This window comes from Artibeus jamaicensis, unplaced genomic scaffold, assembly GCF_021234435.1.
Source record: "Artibeus jamaicensis isolate MK-2021 breed Jamaican fruit bat unplaced genomic scaffold, CSHL_Jam_final scaffold_1964, whole genome shotgun sequence".
Classification (NCBI taxonomy): Eukaryota; Metazoa; Chordata; class Mammalia; order Chiroptera; family Phyllostomidae; genus Artibeus; species Artibeus jamaicensis.
Window position 1 is genome coordinate 31800319 of NW_026522030.1, and position 17927 is coordinate 31818245.

At 39.9% G+C, this 17927-nt stretch overlaps 1 pseudogene; it reads right to left on the reverse strand.

Moving 5' to 3' along the window:
- Positions 1-314: 314 nt before the first annotated feature.
- Positions 315-17927, reverse strand: part of LOC119052102 (replication factor C subunit 5-like) — a 38482-nt pseudogene continuing 20869 nt past the window's right edge.

Consider the following 17927-nt stretch of genomic DNA (forward strand, 5'->3'; position numbering starts at 1 on the left):
AGGTTAGTTCAAATTTTCTTTGTCTAATCAACTGAAGAGTAAGAGCCTCAAATTTAACAAAAGCTTTTGTTCTTGTTTTTTTATTATGAAAGACAAATAAGCAGTACAATAACATATTTAAACATAAATTTTGCTTTCTGCATCTTTACTATACCATAAATGCGGCACTTTAAAAAATTCTGCCAACTAAAGCCTGAAACTTTGCTTCCCAGTATTTTGGGGTGATTATAGTTCTGTCACATAAATGGGTCCTTTGTTCTCAGCTACTGCTGAGTCCTGTGAATTTTAGCTAGAAGTGTAATTCTCTGCAACAATCAAGTTGCTGGGTATTTAAAAGCAGCAATGAAGGAACTCAGTTGAATCTTCTTCTCATTGGTATCAACAGAATGTTTCCATGTCATCATTTTGATCAATAAGAATATTTGAACCAATCATGGAAAGGCAATGGTATGTACGGGAAAGAGTATCATGTAATGCCTACCTCCTTAGAGTTGTCAACTCCATATTATTTCTATAGGCTGTGGTGGGGTCTTGATTCAGCATCCAGGCCAGAATGTTGGCAAAATCAGACATGAAGTGGTATCTGTCCTTCCCCCGCCCCCAATAAAAAGCATGTTGGAACTCTACAAAATATTAAAAAACCTTCATACGTTTCCATTAGAAAGAATTATAAGTGCTTTCAATCCATCTTCACCCATATCAGCTTTCTCTCCTCATACGGTTTGTCCTACAAAGGCAACAATGAGTTCTGGAGTCAAAGTACTAAACTTCAATCCTAGCACGCCAGGACTGCAATGGAGGGGTGATCTTTGATAGGTAGTTATAGATAAGGCAAAATATGAAATTCTTCCTAAATTCCTCAATCACTTGGGCATTCTGAGCATTGTGAGTCATGGTGTTAGCTTCTAATTTTAAGCCTTTCCTAAATCTTGTCCTGTGTTGGCCAAGCTCAGGGTTGGTTCTTGAATGGTATCCTCCATTTAGTGAGGTGCTAATTTCTAAAAAATGTTTGTGTGGTTGTTTAGCACAGGCTAAGATAGCCTGGAGGGTCACTGAAAAGCAGATTGGGCAATCAGTCTTAATTGACAAATTTTGAATGTTTCTCTGATGTCTTCATGAGAAATGTGGCTTGTATCTTTCAGCCTAGACCAAGGGGTGACCAGCTTTAAGGCTCCAAGGGGAATTTTTATGGCCCTAATATGTCTCCTAATGGAAATTTGACTTTGAAAAGTTCACATTAGTGTTATTTATATGTTTAGAAATTTGTGTTCTTTTTATATTACACGTAGTTCATAGTCATTGTAAAAAAAATGTTTTATTGATAGGCGGACAAAAAATACCTCTCCTGAAAGCTTCCTGCCCAGATACTGCCATTGTAAATTTCTTGGTAGGTGTCCTTCCAAAATTTTCTAAATAAAAGTTGGCCAATATTCTCATACTCTTCTGTTATCTTTTTTCTACCAGCATAACATGAACATCTGTAAAAATGAATATGCATCATCATTTTCATGGCTAAAAACAATCCCTTGAGTAACAGTTTGTAATAGCTAAAACTTATTGGTGTTAATAGTCAAGTGTCTGATCACCCTTGGAGGAAGTCCACCTTGAAGGAAGTGAATAACAGTAAAAAAAATGAGAAAAATATTTTTTAAATGGTCAAAATATCTTAATAGACACTTTACCAAAAATGATACACATATGGAAAAAAGCATATGAGAAGATGTTCCATATCATATGTTTTTGGAGATTGTAAATTAAAACTACCAGATATTACTATACACCTATTAGAAAGGTGAAAATTCAAAACACTGATAACACCAAATACTAGGAAAGTTGTGGAGCAAAAGGGACTTTCATTCATTTTTGTGGAAATGCAAAATGGTACAGCCACTTTGGAAGACAGTTTGGTGTTTTCTTATAAACAAAACATTTCCTACCATGTAATCTAGCTATCGTGCTCCTTGGTATTTATCCAAAGGAGATGAAAACTCACATCCATGCAAACCCCTGCACATGGATATTTATAGGAGCTTTATTCAGAATTTCCAAAATTTAGAAACAACCAAGATATTCTTCAGGAGGTGAATATATAAACGCTATGCATGCAGACAATGAAATCTTATTCAGAGCTAAAAAGAAAGGAGCTATCAAGCTATGAAAAGATATAGAGAGCCCTGGCTGGTGTAGCTCAGTGGATTGAGTGTGGGCCTGAGAACCACACAATTGCAGTTTGATTCCCAGTCAGGGCACATGCCTGGGTTGCAGGCCGTTTCCCAGCAGGGGATGCACAAGAAGGAACCAACCATGCATTGATATTTCTCTCCCTCTCTCCTTCCCTTCCTCTCTAAAGAAAAATAAAAAAAAAAGAAAAGATATAGAGAAACTAAATGCATGTGACTAAATGAAAGAAATCAGTCTGAAAAGGCTACAAATTATATGATTCTAACTATATGCCATCCTAGAGAAGGCAAAACTATGGAGACGATAAAAAGATCAGTGGTTGCCAGAATTTAGAGGAAGAGAGGGAAGAATAGGCAGAACACAGAAGACACTGAGGGCAGTGAAACTATTTTGCATGATGCTGTAATGATGGCTATATCTCACTGTACATTTGCCCAAACCTTTTGAATGTAGAACACCAGGAGTGAACCTAATATAAACTATGGACTTTGAGTGATAATGATGCGCTGTGTCAGTTCATCGATGACCACAAATGACTTTGGTTGAGGACACTGATTGTGGGGAGGGCTGTGCATGTGGGAGTGAGGACAGGGGTTGTAAAGAAGCTGTTTGCATTTTCTACTCAATTTTGCTGTGAACCTACAACTGCTCTTAAGAAAGTCTGTTAATCTTTTAAAACTTGTGCTTAAATCCTTACTTGGTCACTTACTAGCTGTGCAACATTAACAAGTAACTTCTACAGGCCTCCATTTCCTCATAGGGCAAGAACATCCATCTCAAAGGGCTGATGTCATTGAAAAAATTGATAACTCAAATAAAGTGCTTAACATAGAGCCTAGCACATAGTAAGTACTTAAGAAACACTGGCAGTTTTTAAATTTTATTATTCATTTCTTTTATCTTACAGATGTGGAGATCTCATTGTCTTTCAAAACATGGTGCTTTTCTCACCAGAGAAGCGGGGTGTAATGTTCAGAATTTACCTGACACATTTCTCCCAGATGAAACTCAACAGACCTGCGGTGGAGGTGTATGTCAGCTATCTCACTTGTTTGGAGAGCTGATATGTACCTTGAAAAATTCCTTTTATATGAAATATTAATGTGTTTTTTTTCTTCTTTCTACTCTGCCTCAAGGCTTCAGGTGTTTCTTCTGTTCAGGTTAACAGGTATTTTCAAAACTTTAGTGGGTTTAAAACTGAGATTAATTTTTAAAGAGCATGCTGGTTTTTTACATTGCTTTAAAACTTGCAGCTTTGTTCTCTACCTTGTCAACTACAATTTAGGGGAAAAAACAAACTTTGAATTTGAAATGATCCTCACTGCCTTTTGATTCTAAATTAGTTAATTTCTTTGAGGTGCAACATTTGAATTAAAAAAAAAAAAGAACAAGAAGATGAATTGAACAAAATGATGAGGAATGACAAGAACCCCGCTGAAGGCACTGGTTGACCGGGTGTCTTTACTTGTCTGTCTGGGGCAATCTGTTTCGTGTGTCACACAAAAATGCGGCTTTTAGTTCCAAATGACAAGTGTAATGGAGTGTTTTGTGAAAAATAACTGCATTACTGATGGGATTTTTATGACAGAGTTTTACTGATGACTCAAGAGTTATCAAACTTAAGACACTTTATACCAGGAGAAAAAAATGGCAAAGCTTTTAAAAACATACATTAGGGGAGGAGGCAACTCTGAACTTGACGGAGTTTCTGACACTCTCCCTGTCTTAGCCCAACTCTAGGGGTGGACCTTATCGGAGCTCGTTAGGATTACTTTTAAGGGCTTATAAAAGATGGTCTTGTTCTGGGAGAACCTGCCAGGCCTCAGATAGTCTCTCTGGTAGGAAACCCTCTCTGGAGGACAAGTGAGCTTCAAACGCTGAATTATTTTAGGAGATTCTCTCATGCACAGTCCTTGACACATATTAGGGGCTCAACAAATATGAGCCAAATTGCAACCCGGATCTGTAATGATCATCTTCCTAGCAGAAATGCAGCACCTAAAGACATTATTTATGGTTTAATGTGTGATGGTCATAATATAGCCTACATCACCAGGTAAGTATAAATAAAAAATTTTTTAAAGATTTTATTTACCTTTAGAGGGGAAGGGAAGGAAAGAGGGAGAGAAATATCAATATATGGTTGCCTCTCATGCATCTCCTGCTGGAAACTGGCCTGCAACCCAGGCACGTGCCCTGACTGGGAATTGAACCGTGATCCTTTGGTTCGCAAGCCCGAGCTTAATCCACTGAGCTACACCAGCCAGGGGTAGTATAAATAAAATGCTAATGATTTTGTACTACCTCTCACTAAACAGAGTTCTGCGTTGTTTTCTCTGCTCCCCCCACCCCACTTTCTTGCTACTTTATTTATTTGCTTTTAATGAGGCCAGTGACACACATAGGAATTTTATTCTTTGTAGATAAGCTTCATCACCTGAAAGATTTCTGACTCTTTGGTCATGAGACAATGGAGTTGGGAGGTGAGAGGAAATCTAGGGTGATTTCAGAAGCCAAGGTAGCTGTTATCTTTCTTATCCACTGACTATGTATGATGCAGCAGGCAATTAAAACTTAAATTTCGTAATTTAGGTGCCATAAGAAAATGAACTTAATAATTTATCAATCAACAATCAACAGTAGTGAACTCTTGCTATACACAAGATCATGTACTAAGCCCTCTTGTAACAGGGCTCTTGTGAGGGGTCACCAAAAATATTCCCCACATCTCATGGTTGGGGGATGGGAGAAGGGGATGATACAGCTGTTAAGACACTTTTCATAACAAAGGCAAGTTGATAGCCTTGTCTTTCCCGAAGGGAAGCAGCTGCTGCCCGGGCAAAAGAAGTACGTGATTTTCAGAATGTACAGTGACTTGTGACATAGCCTGGGAAACTTACACAGCACCTGCACAAGAGTCAGGGAAGCAGAGGCTCCTGTGTCATGAAGTACCCTAGCCCTGACCACCGATGACAGCTGAAAGGAGGTAAGATTACCAGGAAACTGGCAAAAGAAGCTCATTGTAGGAGGGGCCAGATATGAGGTCATGTAGGAACCTCTGTGTCGGCATTTAGAATAAGGATGGGCAGCCAAGCTGTTTGAAAGGGTGTAGAAGGGCCAGTGTGCCATGAGGTAGTGAGCAAGCAACAAGCAACCACGGCAGTCTGTAATGAAGAGGGTAGCTATGTAAGAGAGTTTCAGCCATGCTGCCTGTAGTGAGGGAGGAGCTATGTCTGCTCCTCTGAGCAGGTAGCCACGAGGCCTGAGGGAGAAAGCAGCAAGCAGCTATGCAGTTTGTAGTCAGGTTTCCAGCATGTTGCATGGTGTAGCAAGGAAGCAGGCACGCGGTCTGCAGTGAAGTAGCAGCTGTACAGGAGGAAAGGGTGTAAGGAGAGAGCTGATGGAGCTGTGCAGGGACCTGCAGAACCAAGCTCGGATTTGTGGGAGACACCTGGGACGCCGAGCTGTGGACAGGAATGCTGAGACTGTAGACTTATGCTTCTCTGAAGGACGGATACAGAAGCCACTTTCTTGAGATGTGTCCCTTCCTGGATTTCACCACAATCCAGTGTATTATGGCACATGTTTTTCTGGACTGCTACATGGAGGCTGAGGACAACCCTGGATCCTGAAGGAGAGAGAGCTGCTGCAGGAGGATGGTGACTCTGAAACCCACGAGTGTGCCTTCCAGAGGGGATGGAGAACTATTTGCACAGCCAGCTTAAGAACAGAAAAGAATATGGGGAACTACTGGGCATTGTTTTGGTTTATAGCCTGGTGGGGAGCCAGGGAAGAGCTGGGTGTCATGGGAAAACAGGGCTCTGAACAGGAGTGCTTTCAGTTCCCCCCACCAGGTTTTCCTCGACACTGATTGTCGGGTCATGCATCAAGACGCCAGGTGCATGAGCCCTGGTTTGCTCAGTTACACTCTGAAGGCTACAAAAATAAATACGACAAGGGACAAGGACCAAATCAGATTTGCAATGTAATAACATGCTTTTAGCTGGATTGCAGGAAAAAAGATTCTGGCTGGGAAAAAAAGGGATTAATAGGATACTGGTCTGGTTGATTTCACCGAAGCCAAATAACTGTGATTTCCACAAGAAAGGATATTTCTTTCTCCCTCACTTAAAAGTTTGATGTGGCAACCAGTCCAGCATTCCTGTATCTTATGGCTCCTACATCCCCTACTGTGCTGTTTTCACCTGCAAGCGTTAATATGACTCCCCATTACCTCATTACAATCCAGACTACATGAGGGGAGGGAAGAAGAGCATCTATATTTTAAAGATGTGGTTCCAAAGGTAAACACTTCACTTCTATTCTTGGACTATTAACTGGAACTTACTCGGTCAGGTGACACTGTGGCTTGGGGGACAATATGGAGCTGCCAGGGAGGCTGGGAACTGTGGTCTCTGGCTGGGAGGCAGGGTGCTCAGTTACATTACCTAAAGGAAGAAAAGAGTACAGCTACTGGGTGTAATTAGCAGTCTCTGCTATAGGGGACAGACTAAGGGCAAAGAGGTCAATTAAAAGACTATTAAAACAATAATAATGGCCTGAACTAGGTTAGTGCCCATTATAATAAGAATTAAATGAGTATTTAGAAAAAAATTGAAAAAAACCTAAGTAATTGATTCAAATGAAGAAAAAAAAGAAACTAAAGAATAATTAAATCATTCCTTAAATATGCACTGAGCCCATACTATGTGTAAAGCATTGCCTTAAAAGCTGGACATACAGTGGTGAATAAATTGGTCAGGGTTAGATTTTGGTTGACAACTGTAATTCTTGCCTTAAGGAAATTAGTAACTAGGGTGTGCTATCCAGATTTCTTTTTGTGTGTGTGATTTTTTTATTTTAATTGTTGTTAAAGTACAGTTTTCTGTCTTTTACTCCAATCCCAGCCCACCCACTCAACCCTCACCCCTCCCCTCCATTTCCAAGCCCCCCTAGTTTTTGTCTGTGTGTCTTTTATACTTGTTCCTGTAAACCCTTCCCCTTTTCCCCTGAAATTCCCTCCCCTCTCCCCACTGGGCACTGTCAGCCTATTCTCTATTTCAGTGTCTTTGGTTATATTTTGCTTGTTTGATTGTTTTGTTGTTTGAGTTCCTGATAAAGGTGAGATCACATGGTATTTGTCTTTTACCACCTAGCTTATTTCACTCAGCATAATGATTTCCAGTTCCATCCATGCTGTTGCAAAGGGTAGGAGCTCTTTCTTTCTTTCTACTGCACAGAATTCCATTGTGTAAATGTACCACAGTTTTGGGGCCCATTCATTTACTGATGGGCACCTAGGTTGCTTCCAGCACTTGGCTATTATAAATTGTGCTGCTATGAACATTGGGGTGCATAGGTTCTTTTGGATTGGTGTTCAGGGTTCTTAGGGTATAATCCTAGCAGTGAAATTGCTGGGTCAAAAGGCAGATTCATTTTTAGTTTTCTTAGAAAATTTCACACTGTTTTCCATAGTGGTTGTACAAGTCTGCAATCCCACCAACAGTGAACTAGGGTCCCCTTTACTCCACAACCTCTCCAACACTTGTTGTTTGGTTGCTTTGTTTAGGATGGTCATTCTGACCGGTGTAAAGTGGTATCTCATTGTGGTTTTAATTTGCATTTCTCTGATAGCTAGAAATATTGAGCATCTTTTCATGTGTCTCTGGATCATCTGTATGTCCTTCTTGAAGTGTCTGTTCAAGTCCTTTACCCATTTTTTAACTGGGTTGCTTGTCTTCTTAGAGTGAAGTTGTGTAAGTTCTTTATTTTGGAGATTAAACTCTTGTCTGAGGTATCATTGGCAAATACGTTTTCCCATACAGTTGGTTCTCTTTTTATTTTAATACTGTTTTCTTTAGCCACGCAGAAGCTTTTTATTTTGATGAGATCCCACTTGTTTATTCTTTCCTTTATGTCCCTTGCTCTAGGGGACATATCAGTAAAAATGTTGCTGCATGAAATATCTGAGATTTTCCTGCCTATGTTCTCCTCTAAGACTTTAATGATGTCAGGGCTTATATTTAAGTCTTTTATCCACCTTGAATTTATTTTTGTGTATGGTGTAAGTTGGTGTTCGAGTTTCATTTTTTTGCATGTAGCTGTCCAGTTCTTTCAATACCATTTGTTGAAAAGGCTATCTTTACTCCATTTTATGTTGCTGCCCCCTTTGTCAAATATTAATTGACCATAGAGACTTGGGTTTATTCTGGGCTCTCTGTTCTCTTCCATTGGTCTATGTGCCTGTTTTTATACCAGTACCAGGCCGTTTTGATTACAGTGGCCTTGTAATACAGTTTGGTATCAGGTATTGTGATCCCTCCTACTTTGCTCTTCTTTCTCAAAATTGCAGCTGCTATACGGGGTCGTTTATGGTTCCATATTAATTTTTGAAGTGTTTGTTCTATGACTGTGAAATATGCCATTGGTACTTTAATAGGTATTGCATTGAATCTGTAAATTGCTTTGGGTAGTATGGACATTTTGATTATGTTAATTCTTCTGATCCATGAACATGATATATGTTTCCATTTGTTTGTGTCTTCCTTGATTTCTTTCTTCAGTGTTGTGTAGTTTTCTGTAGACAGGTCTTTTACCTCCTTGGTTAGGTTCATTACCAGATATTTTATTTTTCTTTTTGCTATATCGAATGCGATTTTTTTTCTTGACTTCTGCTTTTGCTATTTCATTGTTGCTATACAAAAATGCCTTTGATTTTTGGATATTGACATTGTATCCCACTATTTTGCCAAATTCATTTATTAGTTCGAGCAGTTTTGGGGCAGAGTCTATAGGATTTTCCATGTACACTATCATGCCATCTGCAAACAGTGACAGTTTTGTGTCCTCCCTTCCAATTTGGATGCCTTTTATTTTTTTTCATTGTCTGGTTGCTGTGGCTAAAACTTCCAATACTATATTGAATAGAAGTGGTGAAAGTAGGCAACCTTGCCTTGTTCCTAATCTTAGTGGAAAAGATTTTAGTTTTTGCTCATTGAATATGATATTGGTTCTAGGGTCTCTCATATATGGCCTTTATTATATTGTGGGATGTTCCCTCTATTCCCACTTGCTGAGTGTTTTTATCATAAATGGGTGTTGTACTTTATCAAAAGCTTTTTCCACATCCATTGATATGATCATGTAATTTTTGTCTTTGCTTTTGTTTATGTGATGTATTACATTTACTGATTTGTGAATATTGAATCATCCTTGCACCTTTGGGATGAATCCCACTTGGTCATGGTGTATGATCTTTTTAATGTATTGTTGAATGTGGTATGCCAATATTTTGTTCAGGATTTTAGCATCTATGTTCATCAGCAATATTGGCCTGAAGTTTTCTTTCTTTGTTGTGTCTTTATTTGGTTTTGGAATTGGGATGATGCTGGCTTCATAAAAAGTTTGGGAGTCTTTCATCATTTTGGATTTTTTGGAATAGTCTGTGAAGAATAGGAGTTGGCTCTTCTTTAAATGCTTTGTAGAATTCTCCTGTGAAACCATCTGGTCCAGGCCTTTTGTGTGTTGGGAGTTTTTTGGTTACTGCTTCGATTTCATCTGCCGTTAGTAGTCTATTCAAGTTTTCTGCTTCTTCTTCATTCAGTTTTGGAAGATTATATTTTTCTAGAAATTTGTCCATTTCACCTAGGTTTTCAAATTTCTTGGCATACAGTTCTTCATGATAATTTCTTACAATCCCTTCTATTTCTGTGGTATCAGTTGTAATCTCTCCTGTTTCATTTCTGATTGTGTTTATTTGGGTCCTCTCTTTTCTTTTCTTGATGAGCCTGCTTAAAGGCTTGTCAATTTTGTTTATGTTTTCAAAAATCCAGCTCCTGGATTCATTGATCCTTAGAATTGTACTTTTAATCTCTATGTCATTTAATTCTGCTCTGATCTTGGTTATTTCCTTCCTTCTACTTGCTCTGGGCTGTCTTTGTTGTGGTTCCTTCTAGTTCTTGTAGGCATAGGGTGAGGTTGTTTGTTTAAAATGTTTCTATCTTTCTTAGGTAGGCCTGTATTGCTATGAACTTCCCTCTCAGGACTGCCTTTGCTGTCATCCATAAGTTTGGGGCTGTCTTGAGTTCATTTTCATTTGTTTCCAGAAACTTTTTGATTTCTTCCCTAATTTCATTCTTGACCCATTCGTTGTTTAATAGCATGCTATTCAATCTCCATGATTTTGAGTGTTTTGGGTTTTTACCTTTGGGGTTGGTTTCCAGTTTCAGTCCCTTGTGTTTGGAGAAAATGCTTGGTATGATTTCAATTTTCTTGAATTTGTTGAGGCTCTTTTTGTGTCCTATCGTGTGGTCTATCTTTGAAAATGTTCCATATGCATTTGAAAAGAATGTGTATTTAGCTTCTTTGGGATGAAGGGCTTTATATATATATCAGTTAAGTCCATTTCATTTAGGGTGTTGTTCAATGCCACAATATCTTTGTTGATATGTTGTTTGGAAGATGTGTCTGTTTTTGACAGTGGGGTGTTAAAATCCCCCACTATAATTGTGTTGCTGTCAATAACTTTCTTGAAGTCCTCTAAAATTTTCTTTATATATTTGGGTGCTCCTTCCTATGTTGGGTGCATATATATTTCTGATGTTTATGTCTTCTTGGTGGATTCTTCCGTTGGGTATTACGAAGTGACCTTCTGGGTCTCTCTTTGTGGACCTTTTTTTGAAGTCTATTTTGTCTGATATGAGTATTGCTACCGCAGCTTTTTTTTCTTGTCCATTTGCTTGGAAAATTTATTTCTAGCCCTTCACTTTTAGTCTGTGTAGGTCTTTTGTCCTGAAGTGGGTCTCTTGTAGGCAGCAAATGTGTGGGTCATGCTTTCTTATCCATTCAGCTTTTCTATGGCTTTTGATTGGAAAATTTAATCCATTTACATTTAAGGTTATTATTATTATTATTTAAAGATTTTATTTATTTATCTTGAGAGGGGAAGGGAAGGAGAGAGGGAGAGAAATATCAATGTACGGTTGCCTCTAATGTGTACTCTGCCGGGAACTGGCCTGCAACCCAGGTATGTGCCCTGACTGGGAATCGAACCGCGATACTCTAGTTCACAGGCCTGCGCTCAATCCACTGAGCTACACCAGCCAAGTTAAGGTTATTATTAATAGGTACTTATTCATTTCCATTTTTGTACCTGTGTTTCTGTTTCTCTCTTTTCCTTCCTTTCCTTAAAGCAGTCCTTTTAGTGTCTCTTGCAGAGCTGGTTTGGTGGAGGCCTATTCTTTCAGACTTCTTTTGTCTTGGAAGCTCTTTATTTGGCCTTCTATCTTGATTGAGAGTCTTGCTGGGTAAAGTAGCCTTGATTGCAAGCCTCTGGTTCTCATTACTTGGAATATTTCTTGCTATTCTCTTCTTGCTTGGAGCGTTTCCATTGAGAAGTCAGCAGCTAACCTTATTGTGGCTCCCTTGTATGTTACTTCCTTTTTTTCCCTTGCTGCCTTTAAGATCCTCTCTTTATCTTGGAATTTTGCCATTTTAATGATGATGTGTCTTGAAGTGGGCCTCTTTGGGTTCCTCTTGATTGGGACTCTGTGATTCCTGGATTTGTGTCACTTTTCCTCTCATCACATTAGGGAAGTTTTCCCTCATTACTTTTTTAAATAGGTTTTCTATTTTGTCTCTTCTTCTCCTTCTGCTATCCCTATTATTTGGATATTATTACTTTTCATATTGTCTTATGTTTCTCTTAATCCCTCTCCATTCTTTCTGAGCCTCTGTTCCTTTTCTTGCTCTTTCTGGGTGTTGTTTTTTTTTGTATTTTGTCCTCCAACTCACCAATCTGATCTTCTGCTTCATCAATCCTGCTTTTGATTCCTTCTACTGCGCTCTTCAGTTCAGATAGTGTATTCTTCATTTCCTCTTGGCCTTTGTTGATAGTTTCTATTTCCTTTTTCATATTGATATAGTTTGCAGTGAGTTCATTGTAGTTTACCTGTAGTTTCTGGTAATTTGCTGTGAGCTCATGGAGTTTCCTGATAACCATTGCTTTGAACTCAATATCTCATAGTAGGGTTGCCTCTATTTCATTCTTTCTGAGGCTTCCTCCTTTCCTTTTATTTGGGGATTGTTTCTTTGTCTTCCCATTGTTTGGGAGACTCTTCTTGTTAGCCTCAGCTTCTTAAATTGATCTGTTCTGACTCCCTGGGTTTATGGTGTGAGCTTTTGTGGTAGAATACCTGTGAGATTCAGTGGTGCAGCTCTTTCAGGTATCCTGGTGTTCTCTGCTTTCACCTACTCTTTTTTTGTGATCAGTTGGAGGGGTAAGGGAAAATGGTTTAAGACAGCAAGAGAGTATTCTATGCTATTTACAGTAGCAGCCAGTAAAGAAGACATAGGAGATCCTTTGGTTATGTATAGTGTTAACTGTGATATACCACCCAACTAGCCATTTTTTAGAAAGGATGGAAAGAAGATAAGACTGTTGTTGGGGACGGAAGGATTGTGAGTTGGATCTAGAAAGCAGTGAGGTTGTGGGAGGTTAGATTCTGAGGTAGGGTGAGAGTAAAGGATAGTAAATAAGTGTAGTGTGTGAGAGAATAGAGTTAACGACTACAGGAATAGAGTTCAGGAAACCGTGAAGTGGGCTAAGAACTGGGCAGAGTGTTCTGTAGTATTTACAATAGTATAGAACAGCTATTATTTACAATAATATTAGAGCAACAATCATATGACAGAATCTGTGAGATTTAGATACCAAGAATTGGGAGTATTGGACCTTCAGTAGTATGCTAATGGACACAGGTGAAGTGAAGGACAGTAAATTAGCAATACACTATGAATGAGAGAACAGGGGAAACCTGTCAAATGATACAATATAACTAGCCAAGCAAAGGAGACTAAACAGAAGGAAGAGGAATACAAAAATATTATTCAAATAAAAGATGTGATAATAATGTAAAAATAATAATACAAATATGCAATATTTTGCAGGTTCTCTGTAATAGCAAAGTGAAATTTGTCTCTCTGTCTCAGCTATTGGGATGCCCCCTCTTGGGTCCAACTCTGGTCTTTTCACAGCTCTGGATTTTTTTTGTCTCATTTATGGGTGTTTAAAAAAAGCAGACTAGGGAAGTTAGAAGATAATCCTAATAAATTGGAAAGAAAGGAAGAAAGAAAGAAAAGGAAAAGGAATTGAGAGATAAAATATAATAAAAATTAAAGAATAAAAATTACTTTAAAAAATCACACAAACAAAAAACAAAACAACAACAAAAAACCTCTTGCTGGTTTCAAACTGGCCAAACAGATTTTTCTGTTCTTGCTGGCTGTAGCAGGCTGAGGGGTGTGTTTACCAGTACAGGCTCCTGGTCTCCTGAGGTTCATGCTCACTCCAGGTCCACTGGTGCCTTCTCTGGGTCTCCTGAGGCGCTCCCGCTCTCTCTGTGTCCATGGGTGTGGTCCCCCATGCATTCCACAAACCTCTCTTTCCTGGGGTTGCAGGCGTGTGCACCCCGCCAGGCCACCTCCAGTGGCATGGCTTGGGCGCACACTCTTTCCAGGCTATGTGTGGGTGCTCACAGCCCCCATGTGTTTGCCTCTCAGACCTTACTCCCCTCTCTGTGACTTCAACCAACCAGGTCTCTCCCAGTGCTGCTCAAGCCCTGCTTGGCTGGGGAGGGAGCACCAACCCAGCTCTCTCTCAAGAGCCCTGTGGCCAGCCCAGCAGGCCTGGGGCTATAGCCTCCCTGGTCCCCTTGCTGATCTCTGGGCCCTTACTGTCCTGAAGCACTCTGCTTACAATCTGATTTTTCAATGTCCATCACAATTCTTGATCTCCTATTTTCATATATGCTGTGGTACTGTTTCCTGTCTGCTCTGTTCCTCATAGATCAGCCAGGTTTCTCTCCCATGTGTAGGGGGAAGGGGAATCTGCTCCCTCTTACCTAGCCACCATCTTCTCTCCCAGATTTCTATTGAAGCAAACTGCACTACCATTCATTGGTGTAGGAAATACAAAAGAAAGAGCAGGTTTGGGAGAAAATGATGAGTACATGATAATCCTTATAAATTTATGATGCGAATGGGACAACCAATTAGTGATGTGCAAGATATGGTTGAATATGTGAATCTGAATCTCAAGAGAAAAATTGGAGCTTGAGATAGCTATGCACTGGGGATCATCAGCACAGGTAGTATTTTGTAGCCATGTGAGAGACTGCCTAAAGAGAATACAGAGAAAATAAGAGAAGAGGGCCTCAAAGAGAATACACCAGCATTTCAGGAGGAGATCATAGTGCACAAGGAGTGATGGGAAGGGTTAAAGGAAAACTAAGTGAACCTATATCATGGAAGCAAAGGGAAGAGAGTGCATCAAATATTTCCAAGAGATTAGATAAAATAAGGACTGAGGCTGTGATGGGGGAAAGAGAGTAGAGTGGAGCAGACGCAGGATTACAAGAAGGTATTTTTTTGTGACTGCAAGGGAGTCTTTTTGTTTTGACTTAAAGATGGAGACAATTGAGCCTGTTTAAATGATGATGGGGAGGAGCCAGTACAAAGGAAGATAATGGTGCTAAAGATGAGAGAATCAAGTTCCTGGAGGTGATGTTTGGGGTAGAAACAGAGTTTATATAACAACTAGCCTTATAATGATGGGACACTTTCTTCCTCATGAACTGAGACAATTAAGAAAATATAGGTATAGATTCAGGCATGTTCATGAGTTAGTGTCAGAAAGTAAACCAGGCCCCATCTGGAGCCTTTTATTTATTTAGTTATCTTTTGCCTGTGACAGCAAGCTCTTTTACTGACAGCTGTGGGTGGGGAGGTTGTAGGTTGGAAATTTAGGAGAATTAAAAAATTTCTTGATAGGAGAAAGGGAGTCAATTGTGCATAAGAAACATAACAGAAATGTACAGTTGTGCTGACCTCATTGTGGAATCATTTTCTCTAGTGGTATCATAAACTTACATAAAATCCTGGAGGTAGTAGATGATGTTAGGTAGCAGATTGAATTGGTCCAGGGTTAGATTTTGGAAGACATCTATAATAAAAGGACTAAAAACCAGAGGGTCTGGGAGTATTGACAAGAATGTGGTTGAAATGATGGGTAGGGAAGAAAGGAAAGATGGGAGGGGTGCTGATAGACAAAACAGAGGAAACGTGGAAACTAGAGGTCCCAGATTTGTTTAAGAGAAGATAACTGAGTGTGAGAGAGCTAGAAGAGCAAGCGATTCTGGTCAAAAAGTCATACAATTTGGAATAATACCAAGATCCAGATTTTGAGAATCAAAACTTTTTACAGCATTTTAGAGGCTGGCGATGGGGAATAAGAAAAGATTTTGTGCATATAGGAAATGACACTTGAAACTGATGATAAAAAATGGGTAGGTGAGAGCCCTAGCCAGGTGGCTTAATTAGTAGGAGTATCATCTCATACACCAAAAAAGGTTGCAGGTTCAATTCCTGGTTAGGGCACATACCTAGGTTGCAGGTTTGATCTCCAGTCAGGGTGCATATAGGGGATAACCAGTTGATGTTTCTCTCTCCTCTCTCTCTCTCCCTTTCTCTCCCTCTCTCTCTTCCTCTCTCTCTAAAATCAATAGACATGTCCTTGAGTGAAGACAAAAAAAATAAAAAAAAGAATTAAAAAAAAGAATGGGCAGGTTTGAAATAGACTAAAGGTAAATAGGATGACAAGTTATACCTGAAAGCAAGTAGTACTGTTTCCAGGTGGACAAGAAAACTGGTCACAGGCTGTGGAGGGCCCAGAAAGTTATGGATGTATAACAATAACTACAATAATACTATTGCTGATTTTATTTGCACTATGTGCCAGGAACAACACTAAGCATTTTACACATTAGGTTAACTCTTGTTATCTACGCTTGAAATGCTCAAAGATACTAAATTCAATACTTCCAAAAGTGGACTTTTCATCTTTCTACCATATCCCAAACCCAATCCCCTTCCAGGGATAATTTCAGGGAACGATGCAGCATTCATCATTAGGCAAGCCAAAACCCTCGGAGCCATTCTCGATAACTCCCTCTTCCTAATATACTATACTCCATTTGTCATCAAGCCCTGTTGATTTTACCTTTTAAATGCCTTCTTCTACCTTAAATATTTCTTTCTCCACACCTAACTAATCCAATACTGTCATCATCTCTCAGATGATGTAACCCCACAATCTCCTGACCAGTCTCTTCGCTTCTGATGGGCTCTCCTCACTGGCACCTCAGTGACCTTTTAAAAACACAAATTAGACTACGTTGTTCCCTTCCTTTCAGACCAAAGAGAGCTCCATTAAGGGCATTCCTTTTAAGGGACCACAGCCTGCAAGGTCCATGTTCAGGCTCCTTCTCCACATTCCACCTGCATCATTTTCTCTCCTTCCTCCTACTTGCAGCCTCTCCCAGCACGGAGGTGGTTTTTTTTCTTAGGTAATTTTTCCAACCCCTTATTCTATAAATTCATCATTGCTTGCATTTTTCTGATCAATTATTTCTTCTCAGAACTCCTTACCTGGCTCTTTTATGACTAAAGCAAAATACCCTTTACCCTCCCTTCACAACAATCCTTAAGGTGAGGCATTTTTTTAATCTCCATTTTACAAATAAGAAAACTGATGCTCAGAAAAGATCAGTAGTAGCCCCAAGGTTACATGATAGAGCTGGGGATATAGCATCTGGTTCTCAACCCTGTTCTGTTGCCATGACATCATATTTGCTTTAGCTACATCCCTGAAGAGTATTCAGTGACAATGCTACACTAAGAAACACATACATTTTTAACCTTCTCCTGTAAAGAAGTTTTAATCTAAGAGAAAGTAGAGAGAACAAACTCTGTTGGGAACCACCCTGCCTGGTTTCAGAAGCTGTGATGCCCCTGTGGCTAAGGCTGAGTGAGCGACCTTTAGACCGTAAGCCACTAAGGAGACAAAGCTAATCTCCCTGGCAGGAGTACCACTTCTGCTCCTTTTACTTCATGCATAACTGGCCCCCAATGCTTGGCTGGTTAGTCAATGGCGGGTAAGATTTCCCAAGGCGGCAATGACCTAAGACAGACACAATCACATGGAGGCCCCAGAGAAGAACTTGGGGGGCTTTAAGAGAAAGGGGGTGATGGACCCTCACCCCTTGGCTTTGACAAAGCCTGAGTTCTCATTCTGTTTTCGAGAAGTCTCATAATCTCTTGGCTGCCTTACTTCCCTGCCTGATTTAAGCCTGAAATAATAACAGAGGGGCAGTGCAGCCCTGTGCTGGAAAGGGTGGGTTCCCCGGGTGATCAGGCCTAAGAAAGAACATATAAAATCCTGTGAAATTTGCTTTGTTATGAATGCTCTCAATTAAATGACAAAGGTCCAAACAGGAAATGAGTTTGTTTCCCAAAGCTAATAAACCCTGACTCAGAAGAAGCCCTAATAGTTCTTTGTATGTTATCTACTGTTTGATACTTACTGCCTGACAATGATTAATGAGCTGTACCTGTATTCCTGTGTTAATGGAACCCCCAAAAAGCCTGTCCAGGCAAGGGTCAGTGCGCTCTCCTCTTGAGAGGGTGGCCGGGCCAATCCTAGGTGCTCCCCCCTTGAGGGAGTAGCCGTGCCGTCCCTTTTCTTCCACAGGACTCAACAGTCCATGTGAATTTGTTCATGTCTCATCCATGCCATCGTGGACACTGCGTGCGGGCCGGTGTCTGCGTCAAACTCCTTTACTAAGAAGTATACTTTTATGTCTGAGGGGTCTCTCACATCTACTCCATCAGCTCCCTGCTGCTTACATGAC